Source organism: Adiantum capillus-veneris, chromosome 23 (assembly GCF_014529385.1).
Source record: "Adiantum capillus-veneris isolate H3 chromosome 23, ASM1452938v2, whole genome shotgun sequence".
NCBI classification, from domain to species: Eukaryota; Viridiplantae; Streptophyta; class Polypodiopsida; order Polypodiales; family Pteridaceae; genus Adiantum; species Adiantum capillus-veneris.
The window spans coordinates 4,151,741-4,161,453 of NC_140953.1; the positions used below are offsets into that span (position 1 = coordinate 4,151,741).

The 9,713-nt window shown below is 41.5% G+C and overlaps 1 pseudogene; it reads right to left on the reverse strand.

Annotated features, from left to right (window-relative positions):
- Positions 1-1,915: 1,915 nt before the first annotated feature.
- On the reverse strand, positions 1,916-9,174 carry LOC147427342 (uncharacterized; annotated as a pseudogene).
- Positions 9,175-9,713: the final 539 nt, after the last annotated feature.

A 9,713-nucleotide genomic window follows, 5' to 3' on the forward strand; every position in this document is an offset into this window, starting at 1 on the left:
AAATTGAAGAAAAGTTAGAGCTTCTCTTGGAAGACAAAGATGCAGAGCAAGGTTTGAAGACAAGGTGGAATGATGTACAAGATGCAGTCTCCCTATTGGCAAAAAGACAACGCAGAAGAGACAAGATGGTGGTAAACAATGGTGCTCCAATTCCTGCTATTACTGAGAAGCAACCAAAACCTTCTATTGTGGCTTCTAACACTAGAATGGTAACCTAACAGGACATAAAAGTGTCCTTTCAGGGTTTTGGGAAAAAATTCCAAAACCATAGTAGATCCACTCATTTTGAAAAATCCTTTTATGAGCTTATAGTTCAATAACTACTACATATGGAAAAAATGAGAAACTTGTAATTTTTCTTATCCCTTGGTCACTACAAGCCTCCAAAGTTGATGAACCAGTTCATTTTGCCCAAAATAGCAATTTCTTACGGTTGATTGCATATAAATAAGAGTGGAGATTTTTGTAGGACATAAGATAAAATGCCCCGTTAACTTCAATGCGTTGGTGACCAAAACATATGGTTTCTTTTATCTCACTATTTTTTTTTTGGGCAATAAAATAGGTACAAAAAAGTTGCATTTTTTCCATTCTGCAGACCTATCATCAAAGTTTCTATAGTCACGCTCAATACAGATACTATATACATGTTTTCTTAGTTCCCTTTGGGCCTCTGGATTCAAAAGGAGCCATGGAGCATGTCAAAAGGATAATGGATCTCTTACAATTGGAACCTTGGGGGCAATGATAAAGTGCTAAATACAGCAAACATGAAAAAACTGGGTTTAGCATTATGACCTCTAGAAACGCATAGAAACTACTCAATATCTAGCCAAGTTTGTAGTCTATGATTAGATATGGTTAGTACCTACAAAATACACACAGTTGGCCTAAGAAACTAGCAATATTGAGAAAGTTATACTTGCTACTCTAAAATGTATCGTATTCTTCAGCTATCAAAAAACTCAACCATCATCATGTACTATGCTATATAGCATATTAGGTCCCCCAAAACTAAAGGAAGATTAGCTTTATGTTATACATTACACTTGCACAATCAAAATTGAATTTGGATTTCAAGAAAGCCACCAAAAAAATCATAAAAGTGCTAATTTTGGCCAAAAAACAGGATTATGCAATTCTTGTAAATTGGTCATAACTTTCAATTTTAACAATTAGCTCTCCCTACAAGCATCAAAACATGTTGAGAACTATGAAGTCCTAACCTCTAGCCATCTAAACCTCACAAACATGAAGTTTAAAGTGGTATAGTTGCCAAAATTTGAAAAAAAGCCAAAAACACGACCCGTTTTTTCACAAAGTTTAGGTTCAAAAATGTTGTGCAAGAGTAAGTGTAATGGGGTTGATCAGGAAAGGCTTAGACAGATTCTCCATATTCTCTGATAATTGCCTAACACTTAACCAACCACCAATACAGGACTACACAGTATGTATGCACTTCAAACCTTCAGATACTTCATCGACAAGATCAAAGGGAATACATATATCTCATATTTATACTCAAGATTTCATCAGTTATTCATCAGTTATAGATCAGAATCAGAACGGACAATAGATAGATAGTTATAACTGCCGCCTTCCATTTCCCATCATCATCACACACATCAGCGTCATCCCCTTACTTCCTTACATCATAGAAGATCACAAAAGATACAAAAGCCCCTACGAAAAGTTACATCCTTTCACATAATGTCTTTTCCTACTTACTTCCTAATAGGTTTTTGATTATCTCCTGAGTTGACTCTGACCTGATGACTTCCTGATTAGAATTTGAAGTCATTCTGACAGTTCCCTGACTGCATATTAATTATGGTAAAGGTCCCCTTTACCACTTGGCACACCCGGTGGTACCAAAAAGAAACTTTTTGGCGACCTGAACCCACAATTCCCTTGATCACTCCTTTTGTTCAACCTCCAGCACACCATCTTCTTGAGTAAGCATTTCTTCAACTTTGTCCTCCACATTTTGCAATTCTGTATCTCCCTGATCATCTACTATCAGCTTTGCATTTTGCTTCTACTCTTTGCTTGAACAGCCTTCTCCTTTTGGCTTTGACCTTTATGTGGCTCTCATTTTTGCTTGGCCAACTTTGCCAGGACAGCCCTTCCTACCACCCACCTTTTGGCTCAAGCCTTCTCCTCACTGCTCGCGGGATCACCCTCTTACATGCAAGGAGGGGGCAATAGCGAGGTAGCTATTGCCCTCCTTCAAAAGCTTGGGGCCCCAAGGGTCACGGGATCAATTGCTTCCAGGGCGCCACATCATCAACGTTACCAACCATCGGTTGTCGCCACTAGTCCCAACAAGCGCCATTGGCGCAGAGCCGCCGCCGCTCACTCCACTCAAAACCGCCTCGATGTGCCATCGACCGCCCACGCAACGCGAGCGGCACCCGACGCCATAGCCAGCAAGCTCTAAGCTCTCCCTCGCTTCACACACACCCAATGAGTGTAAGGTCTCCGACCGCGAGCTAAAAGAGCGCCATTGTACCATGGGATGAACATAATGGAAAAAGTTACTATTAGCAGTTTTCCAAATTCTGTCAGTACCATGATGTTTAGAATGTTATAAAGCTTCCAAAAGTGAATTAAAATAATTTTTGTGAGAATTTTCCAAAAATAGTAAGTTTTTGGTCACCCAACCCGTCTAGTTTTGAAAAACTGCATCCGTACCCCGAATTTGAAAAAAATGCATTTTGGTGCTGCATTTGCTTTCTTCTTCATTAATCTACGCGTGCTGCATCAGATTTGTTTTAGGTACAGTCTTCTCCTTTTCTGCAACCACACTGTTTTGCCCCTAATCTGCAATCTCTTCAGAAAACTTTTCCAATTCCTGATTATCTTTTTCCACATGCTGTGTAATTGTATCCACTAAAGTATCCAACATTGGAGTCTTTAGTACATCATCTTCCTGAACACCCTCTTTTTCAATCTGTTTGCTGTCCTGTGACTGTTGCTCAAGGAGAGAGTTATATTTTTCATGTAACTCCACATACTGAAATTTCAGTAACTCATACTCCTCCTTGTTTTCTTCTTTGGAAAATATTTCATATGGTTTAGACATCACTTCTTCTAGCCTGACTCCCAGATTTTGCCAAATTTGTTCTCCCTACTTCCTCAGTTGAGCCTTCATGTCTTCAACCTCCTCAGTTGAGCCTTCATGTCTTCAACCATCCATCAATTGACAACTCATCATCTGTGCATTCTCTAATTTGCTTTTCCACATCTTTACAGGCTGCCACTCTATTCAGCAGAACCCTGTTGTCTGCTTCTAAAGCTACATTAGTATTTGCTAAATTCCCCAACTCCATAGTCAATACTGCTTTCCACTCATTCTGCCACACTTTGTACATTTTTGCATTGCTCTCTCTTCTGTGCAAATGACCCTGAAACATCTTTCACTTTTCTTCCATTTTTTGATTTTGCTCTGATGCTGCCTTGAGCTTCTCCTGCAACTCTTCAATTTCCTCCACTGTCATTGTCGTTTTACTCAACTGCCTTGCCAATTCTTCTTTCTCCTCCACAAGTTTTCCATTTATCCTCTCCAAAAGTACACTGTTCATGTTCTGTTGCTCCACAAACTCCTTTAATATCTCTACAGACTCTAAGGCTTTTGAGTATGTAACATCTTGAAAAAATTGTTTAACAAGAGACTGTTTGATATCCTCTTGCTTCTTTCCACTCTCAGTCTCCTTGGTCTGCACGACATCTAGCCTTCTTTTCTTCAACTTGATGGAACGCTTCACCGGAGTTGTCTGAGCCCCCACAAGCTTTATCTGTCCATCTTCCTCTTCAGCCCAGAATTTTGGAATCTCTACATCTGTATTCAACCCCATAGTTTCCATACATTCACCATGTGAATACTTTGCTGACCACATACTCTTATATATGCCTGTCTTGGACTCATGATACTTCTTTGTCTTCATTTCCCTGTCAATCATCTGCTCAGAATCCAAGAGTTCATGCTGCCCAAATACTTCCTGACTGTGTCCTTCCTGTCTGTCAGCCACCTGTCTTGACCCTGATGGTGTCATCGCCCTCAATACACCATTACTCTTTACATGCATGAAAATTGCAGCAATCAAAGGTCCCACTTTTGTACTTCTCTGCACTCTTTTCTTTTCTTTGAAAAATACCTCTGAATGTATTCTTTCATACAACATTGTTGCCCATCCAAATCTCTTACCCTTCTCTGCCATGCTGAGAATTGCATAATTCTCTCTTGATATGTAATCCAACTTCACCAATAACATGACCCTTTCCAAAAACCATTTTATTTGCTGCAATCTCTCTGCATCAGACACATTTTTTAAAGAAAAATAATTGCGAGTACCTTCACTCTTCCCGAATTCTGCATCCATGTCCTCCTCAGATGCTTTGTCCACCGCATTATCAATTCCTTCAGGCAATCCAAATATTGTCGCCACTAATGCTGCTGACAAGTAAACTCCGTGTCCCACCAATCCATTACAATCTATAAGTTGCGCCATCATCATGCCTGTTTGAGTCGGGAAACGCCAGTGTGTCCATGGCAACTGTGCATACTCCAATAGCTGAATAGACTGCAGCCATCGTGCATGTCTGGGTTGGAAGGAATCGATCTCCACCTTAAAATCCATGAGATGACGCTCTGTTGCTTGTCTAGCCTTCATTTGAAGCGGTGTCAGTTGCTGTACATCCTCTTCCTCATCGTCGATCTCCACCATTGTTCTAGGGCTTGGCCTTGCCGATCTCAGCCCCCTCCTTTGCACCATCGCTTCAAAATCTGCAGCTTCTCTAGCTAACGGCGGCGTACGTTGGGCTTGCTCTTCACCTAGCAACACACTCTTTCTCTTCTGCATGGCGGGCACTAACGCTGATGCACTATTACTTGAGATGTCAAGTCCTCTGTCAGTTTGAAAACACGAAAACGTGGTCTCACACTCCACCTTCACTTCTCTATTCATAATACCTCGTACCCCCGAATCGAGAAAATATATTCCCACCTCATTTTGACACTGTTTTTGAGGAACCTCCCCTTCAAATAATGTCAACCGATACCCATTCAGTGGTTTTCCAAACTGGTTCCCAACTTCATCCTGTAACACAAAAGTTCCTGGCCCTCTGACTTCTGCTATCTGAGAAGGCCCTACATATCTCAGCTTGAGTTTCCCTGGTCTTGGCCCCAACTTACTGTTATATATCATGACCCAATCTCCTTTTTAAAAAAATTTGAACTTAATGTGTCGAGACACCCATGCTTTCCTTCTGTTCTACACTGCTTCTGCCAAATAAGCACTCAGAATCCTATCCTCCTCCAATTTCAACAAGGATTCCTCCCTGAAAGGTATAGACTCTTCTGGAGACAATCTATGCTCAGCTGCAATTCTCAGACTAGGAACTACAAATTCCATTGGTACTACTACTTCTAGTCCATATACTAGCCTGAAAGGTGTCTGACCTGTTGTCACTTTGAAAGCTGTCCTGAAAGCCCACAAAGCAGAATCAAGCTTTGTATCCCAATCCTTCCTATTGTCCTCCACAATCTTCTTCAAAATTCTGATCAGGATCTTATTAGTACTCTTTGCCTGTCCATTTGCTTGTGGATAATACACTGTAGACTTCTTGTGTATTATCAGGTGTGACTCAGTCAACTTCTTGATCACTTTGTTGAGGAAATGTACTCCTTGATCTGAAACCAATTCCACAGGACACCCAAATCTGGTCATAATATTCCTATAGAGGAATCTTGCCACACTACCTGCAGTATTATCCCTTAGTGCCACTGCTTCAACCCATTTTGTTGCATAATCAGTAGCCACCAGAATATATCTGTTTTGAGTATTTCTTGCAGAAGGAATAATAGGTCCCATGAAATCCAACCCCCACTTTTGAAAAGGTTCAAGTGGTACCACTAGTTGCAAAGGCATCCTATCTGCATCATTTGGCCTTCCATCCCTCTGACAGACCAAACACTGCCTACAATAGTTGTAAGCATCCTTATGAATACTTGGCCACCATAACCCTGCCTGAAATACTTTTCTAGCAGTTACTTCATGAGAAAAGTGTCCTCCAGCATTGCCCCAATGAGCCTCTGAAAGAACTGCCTTTTGTTCAGCTTTCACTGAAACACACCTTTTGATCACCTGATCTATTCATTTCTTGTATAACATTCCTGATATTACCAATGCCAACCTCTTCTTCTATCTGAAGTCATCTCTTCTGGAAAAAAACCCTCCACCAAGAACTGAAACATCTCATCATACCAATCTTCTGCTATCAGACCTGTCACCACCTGAAACAGTCCTGCATCAGGTAATTCATCAGGCACTCCATCTGGTGGTTCTCCTGTCTCCAATCTGCTCAAGTAATCTGCAATGGCATGCTCTTTCCCCGGTGTATGCACCACACTATAGTCAAATTCCTGAAATAAAAGAACCCATCTTGCCAACCTGCCTGACAACTGTGGTTTATTAACCATATAGATCAAAGCTTGATGATCCACATGAAACACCACCTTATTGGCCAACAAGTAATGCCTGAACTTCTTCAATGCATAAACCATGCCTAAACCTTCTCTTTCAGTTACTGAATAGTTCCTTTCAGCACAGGATAGCACCCTGCTTGCCTAATAGATAGGTCTAAACCATCCCTTCTCACTGTCTTGCATCAGGACTACTCCCATTGCACAATGACTTGCATCCACAAATATATGGAATGGAAAATTCCAATCTGGAGAAATTAGAATTGGTGCCACCACCAACATCTTCTTCAATAATTCAAAGGACTTTTGCTGATCAGTAGACCATAAGAATGGTACATCCTTCTTGGTAAGCTTTGTCAATGATTGACAAACATATGCCAAATACCTCAAAATCTGTTATGCCACTTTACTTGTCCCAAAAACCTTGACAACTGCTTCAAGTTCTTAGGTACAGGTGCCTTCAGAATTGCCTCCACCTTCCTGGAATCAATGGCAATCCCTTCTTTTGATATCACATGTCCCAAAAGAATCCCACTGCTTACTGCAAATGCACACTTTTCAGGGTTCAAAGAAAGTCTAGCTTCCCTGCACTTCTGCAAACAGAGCCTGAGATGTCCCAAATGCTCATCTTTTCTCCCAAAAACACTGAAATCATCCAGGAACACCCTCATAAAAGTTGTCAAGAAAGGAGAAAACACTTGCTGAACCCACTTCTGAAAAGTAGGAGGTGCATTTTTCAATCCAAACCCCATCACATTGTAAGCAAACACTCCCCATTCTATAATAAAGTCTGTTTTTTCTGTGTCCTCCACTGCCATCCTGATCTGATTATAGCCACTAAAACCATCCAAAAAGCTATACATTTCATGTCCTGCAACCGCATCCAACATTGTATCACAATATGGAAGTGGAAAAGGATCAGTCAATGTGGCAGCATTCAGCTTCCTCCAATCCACACAAACCCTGATCTTCCCATTCTTCTTTCGAACAACCACTATTGGAGATAACCATGTCACCTTGTCAACCGGGTAAATGAAACCTACTGCCAAAAGCTTGTCCAATTCCTCTTTCACCTGCTTAGCATAACTTGGGTTTAATCTGTATCTTTGTTGTACCACTGGGACTGCATCAGCCTTCAGGTTGATCCTGTGTTCACAAAAAGCTGGATCCACTCCTTTCATGTCACTGTAGTGCCAGGCAAATACATCCTTGCATTCCCTGAGTAAATCCTGCAGACCTCTTTTAAAATTCTGATCCAGATTGACACTGACCCTGACCTTCTGAGAATTCCCCTCTGTTCCTAGATCCATGTCTTCCAAATCATCTTCCCTTACCCTTGAACTTTTTGAAAGATATTCCTCAAAATCTTTCTCTGCCCTGATCTCTGCCTGTTTCTGTTCTGCCTCCAAATCAGATCCTTCAGGAAATAGCTTTCTCTTGCCCAATTTTTTCTTCGATTTCTCCACCTTGGGATCATTAGCTACATATTTCTCTGCAATATTTTGTACATCCACTTCAAATATTGGAATGACAGAAGAATTTACCCTCAAAAATTCCTCTTCCTCATCTTCTTCCAATTCTGGAGCCATATTGATTGTTTCTGCATGCAAAGGTCTGCAATCAGGTGGAAGTATTTTGCTGGCCACCATCTTCATTCTCACCTTTTTCTTGCCTTGTCTCAATATCACATAATCTCCTCCCCAATGTTGCTTGACTTTTGCTGCTCTAAGCCAAGGTCTCCCAAGAATCATAGGATATGACTGAGAAGACTTTTCCAACTGCAACACCACAAAATTGACTTTAAACTTGAGACCTCCAATCTCAATTTCCTTATTCTTGACAATCCCTAATGGCTGGATCCTCCTCTGATCTGCCATTTTCACTTGAAATGGTGCCGGATCCCAACAGGTAATGTTCATCTTCCTGCATGTTTCCTCTGGAAGTACATTCACTCCTGATCCTCCATCAATCAACACTCCTGGCATAAATATCTGCTCCATCTTTACACTGATCACTGGAACTTTGTAATCAACATCTTCAGGTTGCATTTCTGCTACCTCAATCTCCTGATCCGGATCTTCATCTATCTGTAAGTCAATCGGATTCTTTCCCCCATACTGTTGTTGTAACTTCTGCATGAATTGGTCTGCAAAGCTTGGTACCAAACTCAAAATCTGCCTCAAATTGATCTGAGTAGATGCTTCCATTAATGCATCAAAAAACTCCTCAGACATCTTGACTGCAGCTTTCTTCTGTATAGTCAGCGCCTGATCATGTCCTTTACCAACTCCTTCCTGTATTCTGTCCGCCGGATACCTTACTATTGCCTCAGGGACTTCCTGAGTTTCCCTTCTTTTATCCTCCTGTCGCTTGTTCACTTTATTTATCTCCTTCAATACTCCCATTCTAATCTGGTCCTGAACCTTCCAGTCGATTGGTTGTTGTTCTTCTTTTTTCTGAACCATATCCCCCTTTACCTTTCCTGACGACCTGGTTACCACCATAGCTCCAGGAACATTATCCCCCTCTTTAACTCCTTCAATCAAGACACACTCTGTACAATCACATTGGAACAGGTTGCTTGATTCCCCTCTTCCACAGCATCGCTCATTAGGCATCCGGGCCCTATCAGGCTCCACTTTGGCATTCATCAGGAACTCTTCAGATTCCTGTTCTTCTTCTTCCAACATGACAACATTTAACTGTGCAGGAGGCCTTTGTTGAGGCTGGCCGCCTTTATTATTATATTGTACTATAGGGATCCCCCTCTCACTCCTGTGTTTGCACCACAGGGTGCATTCAGGTCCCTGTCTGTGCCCTTGTGTTCCACAATAGGTACACGGTAAATTTCCTCCCATTCTGTCCTGATTCCTTTGATTACCCCACCCTTCTTGGGCTTGAAGTCTCTGAATAGGACCTGAATTTCCCCAGTTTCTAAAATTCTGTAGCCTTCCCTGAGGCCCTCCTGCAATCATGACATTCGCTGTAGGTGGATTCATTCTTTGCTGCACCCTTTCTGGAATGCGTCCCCGATAATTTGGATTGTACCAACATCTTTCATCACTATGGCCAAACACTTGACATGTTTGACAATAAGGCCTCTCTGGCATACCCAGTTTTGTAAGACCCAAATTCTTCAATTGACTGACAATCATCTGACTGATGTCTTCTTTTCCAGGAACTGTCTGCTCCCTGCTTTTACCCTTTTTCTCTTTGTCCTTCTCCTGCC